Genomic DNA, 12,745 nt, shown 5'->3' on the forward strand with positions numbered 1-12,745 from the left:
AATCGAACCCAGGTCTCCTACGCGAAAGGTGCTAACGCTACCCGCTTAGCCACGAAGGAGCTCAAAGTGAAATCTGAAATTTAAAAAATCTTGATCTAAACAAACGTAAAAGAAAGAAAACATCATCATCAACCAGTTGCGGCCAGTGAATTGAGATGTCGAATGTTGGGTTGCAGTAAGGACAATCGGAGATAGAAGGTTGACTTACCAACATATTTGTGAAGCAAACACTAAGTGACATTGGAAAGTCAACAAAGTTTTGTTTTTTAAAAAAATGACGTAAATTGATCACATCTTACTTATATGAATGCTCCAGGAAAATTTTTGGTATATAGGGAAACATATTTAGTGGAAAAAATATTGTGATGAGTCGTTTTGTGAGCTGAGACCGGGCTTTAGCTTCGCAAATTACAGTACAACCTAATATGCTTCTCTGACATATCTATTCCATTCTGTAATATCACCTTTCCTCTTTCTTGATTTTTCCTTTGTAAACTCTACTTCCTTGATCCTATCATCATCATATTGATCTCTTAACATGTTAATGCTACGGGCTATGTTTAGTTGAAGGGGTTTAGAAGTAGGTAAAAGAAAAAAATAGAAGATTTACAGCAGAAATCAGTTGAAGTAATGGAATTATAATTGATTTCTATGTCACTTAACAATGGAATCGTACTCCATGTAGAAATGAGAAATGCAAAATACTGTAAAGACTATATGTACTTACCGAATGCACACATAAGGGAATTTATATACAAATATGAAAATAGTTAGTTCTAACCAACGTTACCAAACCAAACCTAACCTAGAAGAAAAATATATAGTAGACGAAACAAAATTAAACACGCATTTGTAAGTTGATTATTCCCCTTACCTATATATGTAGTGTACTCTCCTTTTACACTCACTTGAAATCTGGACATTAATAAGCCAGTGTTTACAATCATACTTGCTTGCCAGTATTTACCAGTATATATTAACAGAAATATAAGCAAAATTTTATTTTTTAGTTTTTAAAAATAAACCTGTACACCTTTAACTAAACATAGGCCAATGTTGCTTTCAAAATTTTTAAATGACCTGCTGTGCAGAAGGAAAATCAGTTTCTCTCTTTTGAAACTGTCCAAACAAATTTCTAGAAGTGGCATTCAAGGGCGCCCACCAGGGGGGCAAGGTGGAGCGCTTGCTTCCCTAGAGGAAATTATACTTCAGAATATCGAAAACCCAATAGAATTTTTACATTAGTAACAGTAACATTTGAAACTATATTTGAAACGTCGCTTATACTTGCCCCCCTTGGAAACTACACCATGGGCGCCCTTGGTGGCATTACTTTGTTGTGGGAACGTTTTTTTTATTAGGGAAGCATAATAGTAGTTATTGTAATATGATTGTAAATACTGGCTTATTAATGTCCAGATTTCAAGTGAGTGTAAAAGGATCGTACACTACATATATAGGTAAGGGAATAATCAACTTACAAATGCGTGTTTAATTTTGTTTCGTCTACATATTTTTCTTCTTATTATGTAACTGTGAGACTAATTAAACAAGAATCTTAGGAATGATCCAAAAAATGGATCAAAAAATTACGATCTTAGCAAAGAATTTAAGGAATGATCCAAAAATTGCATCAAAGGATTGCGATCTTGCCTAATAATTAGTTTTTGGATCAGGGGTCACAATATTTTTGAACGGTCCCTATAAATCGAGTTATCGTATTTTTTACGGAATAATCACCTCATACTGAGTTAAGTGATAGTTTGGGTTTGGCTACACTATATGTAGTTCTCCAGATATAAGGCGTGTAAGAAAATGTTTGATTTTATGAAATATATTGAATTTTTTTGATCAGGGGCCATAAAATTTTTGAACGATCCCTAAATCGGGTTTTTGTATTTTTTTTTTTTTTTACGGAATAAGCACATCCTTGGGATAGTCTTTTCTTCTTCTTCTTTGATTATTTTTATATGAATCCAAAGATAGGAAGATGTGTTCTAGGGAAGACAGATTCTAGCTGTGAGTTACATGTTAATCTGGACAGTTCTTTGTTATTTTAACACAAATTTTGAGGTAATGCTTTTCAAATCGAATTATTTTCTTTAAACCCAAACATTTTGGTTAAGTTAGACTGCGAAATTACTCAAACTTGTCTGTTAAGTAGCATCAACGTTCCTGAATTTTATCAACTGTGTCCGGGTTGAGCTGAATGTCGTTTTCTTCAATAATGCTTAAAAAATGAAACATTGAACTGCATCCTTCAAGATATTTTCCAACGAAAGTTCGTTTTCGCAAAAGTGCTTTGGTTTTCTCTTGGACTAAAAACAGAACAATGTTAATACCCACTTTTTTTTTTTAAAAAAAAAAAGTTTAACTCGTCGAGACTGCTAAATATTTCAACAGGACAGGATACTCTGCAAACAGGGACGTAGATAAGTGGGGGCAGCGGACTCCCCAAATCATGCCTTGGCTCCCTCAAATATATATATAAAATTATATGTTACAAATATTGTTTCTATCCAACAATAAACGAAAAAGTCATCCACAGTAAACTGAAATTATTCATACTTCTAAGAAAAGGTTATTTTTTAAACCCATTTATAGGCTATTCCTTAAACGCTAAGTGAACAGTAATAGGAAATGAAATGAAATTTTTAAGTTTTACGTCCCACGATTATGCCTAAAGGTTAAAGGTTAAAGGAGACGGTGATAATGAGAAATTAATGAAATGGTGGAATGAAGAAAGTGGGAGGAAACGGCAGGACCCCGAGGAAACCCACGCACACGATGTTTGAACAGTAATAAGAGTATAAGATCAGTGACATTGGGGGCCAGGTGTCATCTTCGTTAATATTGAAAGGTTCTTCCAGCCTTATAGTCGCCTTGAGGCACTAAGAGCTAAAAATCTATGCGAATGCACTTTTTGTAACCGACTAACGTAAAGCAAAACTAAAAGGTCGATTTGGCTCAAAGGCTAGGAGGATCCCCCTTCCCCCCGATTGCTGGGTTTTGCAACATAATACTTTATATTTTAATTGTTTTACAAGAAGGTATTGAGTGTAGATTTAGTTTCTTACTTTTATTATTTTAAGTTCAATGCCGATTCCAGCAAAATAGAGAATAGAATATGTCAACTTGATACCTCCCAAGATGACAGGTATCATGTAACGGAAAAGTTTGGAGCACCCTATATATATATATAAATAAATTAGATATTGTAGATAGATATGTATTTCATGGTATAAAATTTTATTTTTTGGTCGTATTTCGTGTCATTAGGAAAAATGGTGTCTTGATTAGGTTAGTTTAGTTGGTAGAATTGTAGTATATTGATTTTTGTGTCATTTTGTATATTTTCTTGTGTTTTATGATTTTTTGTGGTTAAAACTTCATATTTCAGTGTTTTTCATGTCTTCAGAACATTTTCCTATCGAATTCGGAAGTTAGAAGTCATCTATAAAAGTTTCATAATCTTCTACGTAAATTGTAATAATTTCTGGTTTCTATATTTTCGGCCATCTTAACATAAATTCTTAAAAAGTCCTTTAAATCGAACATTACTTTCTTCTACATGCATCATCTGACGTAAACGAAGAATTATCAGGTGTCAAAAGTTAATTGGTCGGTATTTTTAATCTTAAATCACGATTTGCTCATCCTATTATTGTCGAGATTTATCAGCCAATCCCCGTAATCATCTTTGTCTGACAGACGCCTTGAAGAGTAGCATCCATAGTGGATGACACGGATTTTATTAGTGTGAATAATTTTCGGCGAAATATAAAAGATTTTGGATGATTTTAAGTGAAAAATTAACTTCGAAAGAAAACCAAAGTGGTGAATGTTAATAGTGGTAATAAAAAACCACAAAGGACCGAGTGACGGAACGAAACGAGGACAAAATAGGAAGTTGGTGCTTCGTTGCTGACGGCCTCATGGCGTCGTAACACTGCTGTGATAAATTGGTATCTTCGGAGGAAGATTATAATTTTTTTTTGACTACAGTTTTTGTTTGCAGTTAAGCGAACAGTAGAAATGGAAAATTAACACTCATCTTCATCTAATTAAAAAAGGGAAGTATGTGTAGAGGCAGAAGACTGGAATAACGTGAAGCCCCAATAACCCTATTATCCAGGTTCGATGTCCGGCACACGAAGTGGAACCCAGACCTTAATTTTGCTGTGAAATTAGTTAAAAAAAAATCGTGTTTGAAATCGTGAGTATAATCATGGTTTGGAAAGTGTAAACAGAAAACCAGGTTAGTGAACCAAATTCATATTACTTCATAGTACAGTTTGACGATCAAGAAGTTATTATGTTAGTGATAGCTACCATTTGCACGATGTTCGAGTAAAGAACCTCGTTCCCTACAGAGCTACTTTTCGATCATTCACATGTAAGCAAACAGTTTCTCTTTGGAAAAGGAGGGGGAGGGTTATCAAAAATGTACATATCACACAGTCTCTTATTTTCGTATGCGATGTAGAAGGTAACTAAATCCATAGAAATTTTGATATCTCTTTAGGCTTGCATAACAAAATTTACTTAATATAATCCTGTACCAAATTAGTTAGGTAGTACCGTAATGATTCATACAAGGCAAAATTTGAGAATTCGGTAGTAACACGTTCTGAAATATATACAGTGTAGTAATATTTTATACACTCTCGAAAGAAATAGAAATATATTTTGTGTACAGTTGCACCACTTCATTGATGGTACGAAGTTCGTATCCAGTCTTCGATACTTTTATTTCAAAACATCAGTTTGCTGTTCACCTTGAAAGTTTTTTTTACGCTAAATTAAACATAAAGTGATGGAAATTAGACTATAGTAAGATATCCGTTTTCGCTTTCTGGCACGTCCCTATGCTTAATATGTGCATATATATCTATATAGTGTGATATTTTGTGTTTTGTTTATGTATGTACTTGTGCGTAGGTTAAGTTTAGGTTAAGTTAGGGTAAGAATGTACTGTTGGTCTGTGCGAATTTAATGAATGTCGTGATAGAAGTTGAGTATTACTGCTTGATTGATCTGTAATGAATAATTTCTGACAAAATAAGTAGTATAGCACACACAAAACCTGAAGGGGCAGGATGTTTAATTCCCTGCAGTATATATAAAATATAAAACTGAATGCTGTGATTCATGATGATTCTAATAAGTAACCGGGACGATGTAGTAACAATTTGGATTTTTTTACGATTTGAAAGCGAACTTTTGTAAAAAATGATTTTTTTATTTTGTGGTAAGTAATGTTTAATATAGCCAATGTAATACAGATAGAGAAGGTGAGCATACTGTGCAGCTGAACAAAAGAAATGTAGCATAACTGTACACATTACATTTATTTTATTTTTTTTATTTTATTTAAGATTTCCTGGAGATATCAATTAAATTGATAAAATTTGAAACGTAATATTTTTATTTCAAATAAATACAGAGAAAACCCAGTAGTTTAGGGAATTTAGGTACGTTTGAACAAAAATGGTACAAGGGTAGATTCAGTAACAACGATCTGTAATGATTATAGTGAAAAGATCAACTGAAAGTGAAACGGTACAGATAGCGTTTGAGGGGAACCCAAAAGTAGACATAACAACCTTTTCAAAATTTATTTATTTTTACTTTTTTTTCTTTCTTTCGGTCGTTGCGCAGAATCAAAGAAATTTTTCACACATTACCCCGTTTGAGTTCAGCGTTCTCACATGATAGTGGAGTGCACGAATGTTTTGTGGGTTGCCAGGCGCACTTCTGTGGGGACCCAAACAGGTCTGTGACTGGTTAAACTTGCAATGCATTTGGGCACACTTCAATCAAGGGAAGGTGAACGTCATACAATACACAAGTCAGATGCGTAATTACATTTTCTTTTATTTATTTATTTCTGGGTAGATACAAAATCTTTTTTTTTGTGTTTTCAGCCAAGATTTATTTATTATTTTTATTTATTTATTTATTTATTTACTATTTGTTTGAGAGTTACAAAAATGGCGCCTTTTCAGCCAGGATTATGTCTGGTTTTGGAACTGTCAAGCTTTATTTGTACCGGAAGACATCAATGTCATGCAAGCTTTAAAAAAGTGAAGATGTTAGTAAAATACTTTTGTGTAGAAATAAATATTAACTAATTTACAAATAATAGTGTACTAATCGAAACTATAGGTTAAGGTTAATGAAAAAAAAAGTGAAAGCATAGTTACTTTCCTTTTCTCGAGAGTAATGTGGTTACATGTGAGTGTTTGGAAGGTAGTCTCTGGGGAACAATGTGAAATAGAAAAAGAATAATGGCAAGTCAGAAGAGTGACACAGAAACTCATGAAGTGGAAGAATATATGTGCTGCCAAGAGCAAATAGAAGGATACAGTGTATTTTGCGATGGTTGTCGATTGTTGATACATGCAAAATGTTATGATCTTTCCGATGAGGAAGTTGCAAAATTGGATAAAAGCACAGACCCTTGGTTATATAAGAATTGTGAGCTAAATAAGATTTCACGTGTCAATCTTCCTGAGTCTTCGGACAATTGTGACGATAACGATGGTCGCACGAACGAAACTCCCTCAATTAGTGCGCGCGAAAATACAGGTGTAGATCAGGTACCGACTGAGACAGGGTCTTCAGTCAATATGACTGCAATGTTAGAACAATTTGCACAAATGTTGAGTACAAATTTAGACAGAAAAATTGAAAAAAATAATGAAAATGTAAATGAAAACTTTGCTAAGATGAATGATAAATTTAATGAAAAATTTGAAAGGTTCAAAATCGAGATAACTCAATCTGTTTCTGAAAAAGTAGAATCTGTGAGTAGGGACGTTGAGGAAATTCGAACGGAAATTAAGGACCTTCAGTCCACATTCAGTAATTTTCAAGGACAGGTGAACAACAAAGTCACGGAAATAGAGAAAGAGTTGACATTGTCGGAAGACACTTTGAATCGTAGATGCGATACTCTTGCGAAAGAGCTATCGCATCTGGAATCAAAGCAAAAAGATTGCTTTCGCTTACTTGATGTGAAGGTGCAGACTTTAACTAACCGCGTCAATCGTGTTGAAGTTAGTTCACGTAAACGATCGCTCAAGCATGTGTATACTGGTTCCGCTGGATCGGATACGTCAGATTCCGATATCCAGGTGGAAGTTCCGGTTTCTTCTACTGGAGAAACTGGAGCGGTCACCACGATGACGGTGTCTGTCTGCCATTCAACGGCCAGTGATACTGTGAATATGGGTTCAATAATTAAAACAGGTCAATTGACATCGATTGATGGGAGTACGGTACGGATCAATGAAAGAATTGGTGGAATACCGACTGTTGTAGGAATTTCTGGTTTACCTGTGTTCAATTCTGTTAGTAATGCTTCGCGAGGTTGTTGTAGGTTAAGTCATTCGCTTCTTATGTCTAGCCAGGTTGTTTCCAATCCGGTTTCCATGAACGTTGGAATTCCGGAGGGTGTCTACAATCATACGGTTACCTCTGCGACAGAAACACATCATTTAGGACAAAATTGTGTAACTATACCCTTTTCGGAACAAAATTCGCAACGGGCAAAGAGTACCGTACTTGGTTGTAACACTCTTCCGAACGCCAACTATCGCAATGAAACTTTAATAGGTAATAGACCATTAGACTTTAATTTATCCGAGATAAGAAATTTACCAATTTTTGCATGTGAGTATGGTTTAGCTGGATCCTTTCTAGAAGACCTTGAACGGACTTTTGAGTTGTTAGCCGTTTCAGAGCGTAGTAAATTATTACTATTACCACAGTGCCTTACGGCTCGAGCAAAAGCGTGGTATCGAACGATAGTAGACAAAATTCGGTATTATTAGGACTTTGTACAACTTTTCAAAGAAAATTTCTTGTCGAGCAAGATGGAAAGAATTCAGAAAAAGTTTATCCAAGGCATGCGATATGATAAGAACAAATATCAAAGGTTCACTGATTTTGCTTGGAAAATAATTGATGAATATTATACAGCCATTCAAAATCCCGATGAGGCAGAACTGTTGGAAATTCTACTCGACTTTCTACCAGCCAATGAATCGAAGCTTCTGAGAGCAGTGGAACCGAAAACTATACATCAGCTGATCCTGAAACTAACCGAAATTGAAGGTTATCCCGAGAACTCAGAGTCTGTCATTGAACGGAAGTGGAAAAGACCATACGTGCGTCAAGTCAAGATTGCTAAGAAGTCAGAGAAGAACTTGAAACAGACGAAGGATTCCTCGTCCCAAACAGAAGAGGAAAACAAGAAACAAAATCCGCCGAATGATTCACAGAGTACTTCGATTACTGGTAATAGAGGAAGAAGAGCCTCCTTCAGATCGAATAATTGGCGAAATAGGAATTATCAAAATTGGAATTCGCAGGGAAGAGGCAACGGAAGACCACGCTTCACACCGTATATCGGGGAGCAAGGACAGATGTATCGATATGGTGCAAGCCCACAGTTTAACAACCTGAGTACATCTCAGCCGTACATGACAGGTGCAGGAACTTATGGTGGAACGCCGACCTATCCGATGTACGAGTCAGGTGTTCCTCCTGGAGGTGGAGCAGTACCTAACACTGCGCCTCCCCAGGCGGTGCACATGGCTACGGCAGCGTGTTCCTTTCCGTCTTACCAGCAGTTCGTGCCAACCAGAGAGAGTTTAGAACAAAATTGTTTAGAAACTCAGCACAACTTCAGACGTTAACTGGTAAAAATATTGGAACACAGAACTTCGACAATCTAAAATTATGTCGATGTTCGGAGGAGAAGCGAGCAGAACTTCTTAACGAAACAAGTGAGGTACTTGATAAAAATTGAAGAATTGAAAAAAATGAAAAGAAAAACAAGAAAAGAAAAAAACAAAAGTTCACGTAGATGTAAGGATTAGATTTAAGAAGTAGATGTAAGTATTCTGAGTATTTTGTTCTTTCAAAAAAAATGTATTTTATCAATGAAAATTTTTTTCCAAGGCACCCGGAAGATGACACCTCCCAAGATGACAGGTATCATGTAACGGAAAAATTTGGAACACCCTATATATATATATATAAATAAATTAGATATTGTAGATAGATATGTATTTCATGGTATAAAATTTTATTTTTTGGTCGTATTTCGTGTCATTAGGAAAAATGGTGTCTTGGTTAGGTTAGTTTAGTTGGTAGAATTGTAGTATATTGATTTCTGTGTCATTTTGTATATTTTCTTGTGTTTTATGATTTTTTGTGGTAAAAACTTCATATTTCAGTGTTTTTCATGTCTTCAGAACATTTTCCTATCGAATTCGGAAGTTAGAAGTCATCTATAAAAGTTTCATAATTTTCTACGTAAATTGTAATTATTTCTGGTTTCTATATTTTCGGCCATCTTAACATAAATTCTTAAAAAGTCCTTTAAATCGAACATTACTTTCTTCTACATGCATCATCTGACGTAAACGAAGAATTATCAGGTGTCAAAAGTTAATTGGTCGGTATTTTTAATCTTAAATCACGATTTGCTCATCCTATTGTTGTCGAGATTTATCAGCCAATCCCCGTAATCATCTTTGTCTGACAGACGCCTTGAAGAGTAGCATCCATAGTGGATGACACGGATTTTATTAGTGTGAATAATTTTCGGCGAAATATAAAAGATTTTGGATGATTTTAAGTGAAAAATTAACTTCGAAAGAAAACCAAAGTGGTGAATGTTAATAGTGGTAATAAAAAACCACAAAGGACCGAGTGACGGAACGAAACGAGGACAAAATAGGAAGTTGGTGCTTCGTTGCTGACGGCCTCATGGCGTCGTAACACTGCTGTGATAAATTGGTATCTTCGGAGGAAGATTATAATTTTTTTTTGACTACAGTTTTTGTTTGCAGTTAAGCGAACAGTAGAAATGGAAAATTAACACTCATCTTCATCTAATTAAAAAAGGGAAGTATGTGTAGAGGCAGAAGACTGGAATAACGTGAAGCCCCAATAACCCTATTATCCAGGTTCGATGTCCGGCACACGAAGTGGAACCCAGACCTTAATTTTGCTGTGAAATTAGTTAAAAAAAAATCGTGTTTGAAATCGTGAGTATAATCATGGTTTGGAAAGTGTAAACAGAAAACCAGGTTAGTGAACCAAATTCATATTACTTCATAGTACAGTTTGACGATCAAGAAGTTATTATGTTAGTGATAGCTACCATTTGCACGATGTTCGAGTAAAGAACCTCGTTCCCTACAGAGCTACTTTTCGATCATTCACATGTAAGCAAACAGTTTCTCTTTGGAAAAGGAGGGGGAGGGTTATCAAAAATGTACATATCACACAGTCTCTTATTTTCGTATGCGATGTAGAAGGTAACTAAATCCATAGAAATTTTGATATCTCTTTAGGCTTGCATAACAAAATTTACTTAATATAATCCTGTACCAAATTAATTAGGTAGTACCGTAATGATTCATACAAGGCAAAATTTGAGAATTCGGTAGTAACACGTTCTGAAATATATACAGTGTAGTAATATTTTATACACTCTCGAAAGAAATAGAAATATATTTTGTGTACAGTTGCACCACTTCATTGATGGTACGAAGTTCGTATCCAGTCTTCGATACTTTTATTTCAAAACATCAGTTTGCTGTTCACCTTGAAAGTTTTTTTTACGCTAAATTAAACATAAAATGATGGAAATTAGACTATAGTAAGATATCCGTTTTCGCTTTCTGGCACGTCCCTATGCTTAATATGTGCATATATATCTATATAGTGTGATATTTTGTGTTTTGTTTATGTATGTACTTGTGCGTAGGTTAAGTTTAGGTTAAGTTAGGGTAAGAATGTACTGTTGGTCTGTGCGAATTTAATGAATGTCGTGATAGAAGTTGAGTATTACTGCTTGATTGATCTGTAATGAATAATTTCTGACAAAATAAGTAGTATAGCACACACAAAACCTGAAGGGGCAGGATGTTTAATTCCCTGCAGTATATATAAAATATAAAACTGAATGCTGTGATTCATGATGATTCTAATAAGTAACCGGGACGATGTAGTAACAATTTGGATTTTTTTACGATTTGAAAGCGAACTTTTGTAAAAAATGATTTTTTTATTTTGTGGTAAGTAATGTTTAATATAGCCAATGTAATACAGATAGAGAAGGTGAGCATACTGTGCAGCTGAACAAAAGAAATGTAGCATAACTGTACACATTACATTTATTTTATTTTTTTTATTTTATTTAAGATTTCCTGGAGATATCAATTAAATTGATAAAATTTGAAACGTAATATTTTTATTTCAAATAAATACAGAGAAAACCCAGTAGTTTAGGGAATTTAGGTACGTTTGAACAAAAATGGTACAAGGGTAGATTCAGTAACAACGATCTGTAATGATTATAGTGAAAAGATCAACTGAAAGTGAAACGGTACAGATAGCGTTTGAGGGGAACCCAAAAGTAGACATAACAACCTTTTCAAAATTTATTTATTTTTACTTTTTTTTCTTTCTTTCGGTCGTTGCGCAGAATCAAAGAAATTTTTCACACATTACCCCGTTTGAGTTCAGCGTTCTCACATGATAGTGGAGTGCACGAATGTTTTGTGGGTTGCCAGGCGCACTTCTGTGGGGACCCAAACAGGTCTGTGACTGGTTAAACTTGCAATGCATTTGGGCACACTTCAATCAAGGGAAGGTGAACGTCATACAATACACAAGTCAGATGCGTAATTACATTTTCTTTTATTTATTTATTTCTGGGTAGATACAAAATCTTTTTTTTTGTGTTTTCAGCCAAGATTTATTTATTATTTTTATTTATTTATTTATTTATTTACTATTTGTTTGAGAGTTACAAAAATGGCGCCTTTTCAGCCAGGATTATGTCTGGTTTTGGAACTGTCAAGCTTTATTTGTACCGGAAGACATCAATGTCATGCAAGCTTTAAAAAAGTGAAGATGTTAGTAAAATACTTTTGTGTAGAAATAAATATTAACTAATTTACAAATAATAGTGTACTAATCGAAACTATAGGTTAAGGTTAATGAAAAAAAAAGTGAAAGCATAGTTACTTTCCTTTTCTCGAGAGTAATGTGGTTACATGTGAGTGTTTGGAAGGTAGTCTCTGGGGAACAATGTGAAATAGAAAAAGAATAATGGCAAGTCAGAAGAGTGACACAGAAACTCATGAAGTGGAAGAATATATGTGCTGCCAAGAGCAAATAGAAGGATACAGTGTATTTTGCGATGGTTGTCGATTGTTGATACATGCAAAATGTTATGATCTTTCCGATGAGGAAGTTGCAAAATTGGATAAAAGCACAGACCCTTGGTTATATAAGAATTGTGAGCTAAATAAGATTTCACGTGTCAATCTTCCTGAGTCTTCGGACAATTGTGACGATAACGATGGTCGCACGAACGAAACTCCCTCAATTAGTGCGCGCGAAAATACAGGTGTAGATCAGGTACCGACTGAGACAGGGTCTTCAGTCAATATGACTGCAATGTTAGAACAATTTGCACAAATGTTGAGTACAAATTTAGACAGAAAAATTGAAAAAAATAATGAAAATGTAAATGAAAACTTTGCTAAGATGAATGATAAATTTAATGAAAAATTTGAAAGGTTCAAAATCGAGATAACTCAATCTGTTTCTGAAAAAGTAGAATCTGTGAGTAGGGACGTTGAGGAAATTCGAACGGAAATTAAGGACCTTCAGTCCACATTCAGTAATTTTCAAGGACAGGTGAACAACAAAG

This window comes from Thermobia domestica, chromosome 12 (assembly GCF_964235325.1).
Source record: "Thermobia domestica chromosome 12, izTheDome1.hap1.1, whole genome shotgun sequence".
Lineage (NCBI taxonomy): Eukaryota > Metazoa > Arthropoda > Insecta > Zygentoma > Lepismatidae > Thermobia > Thermobia domestica.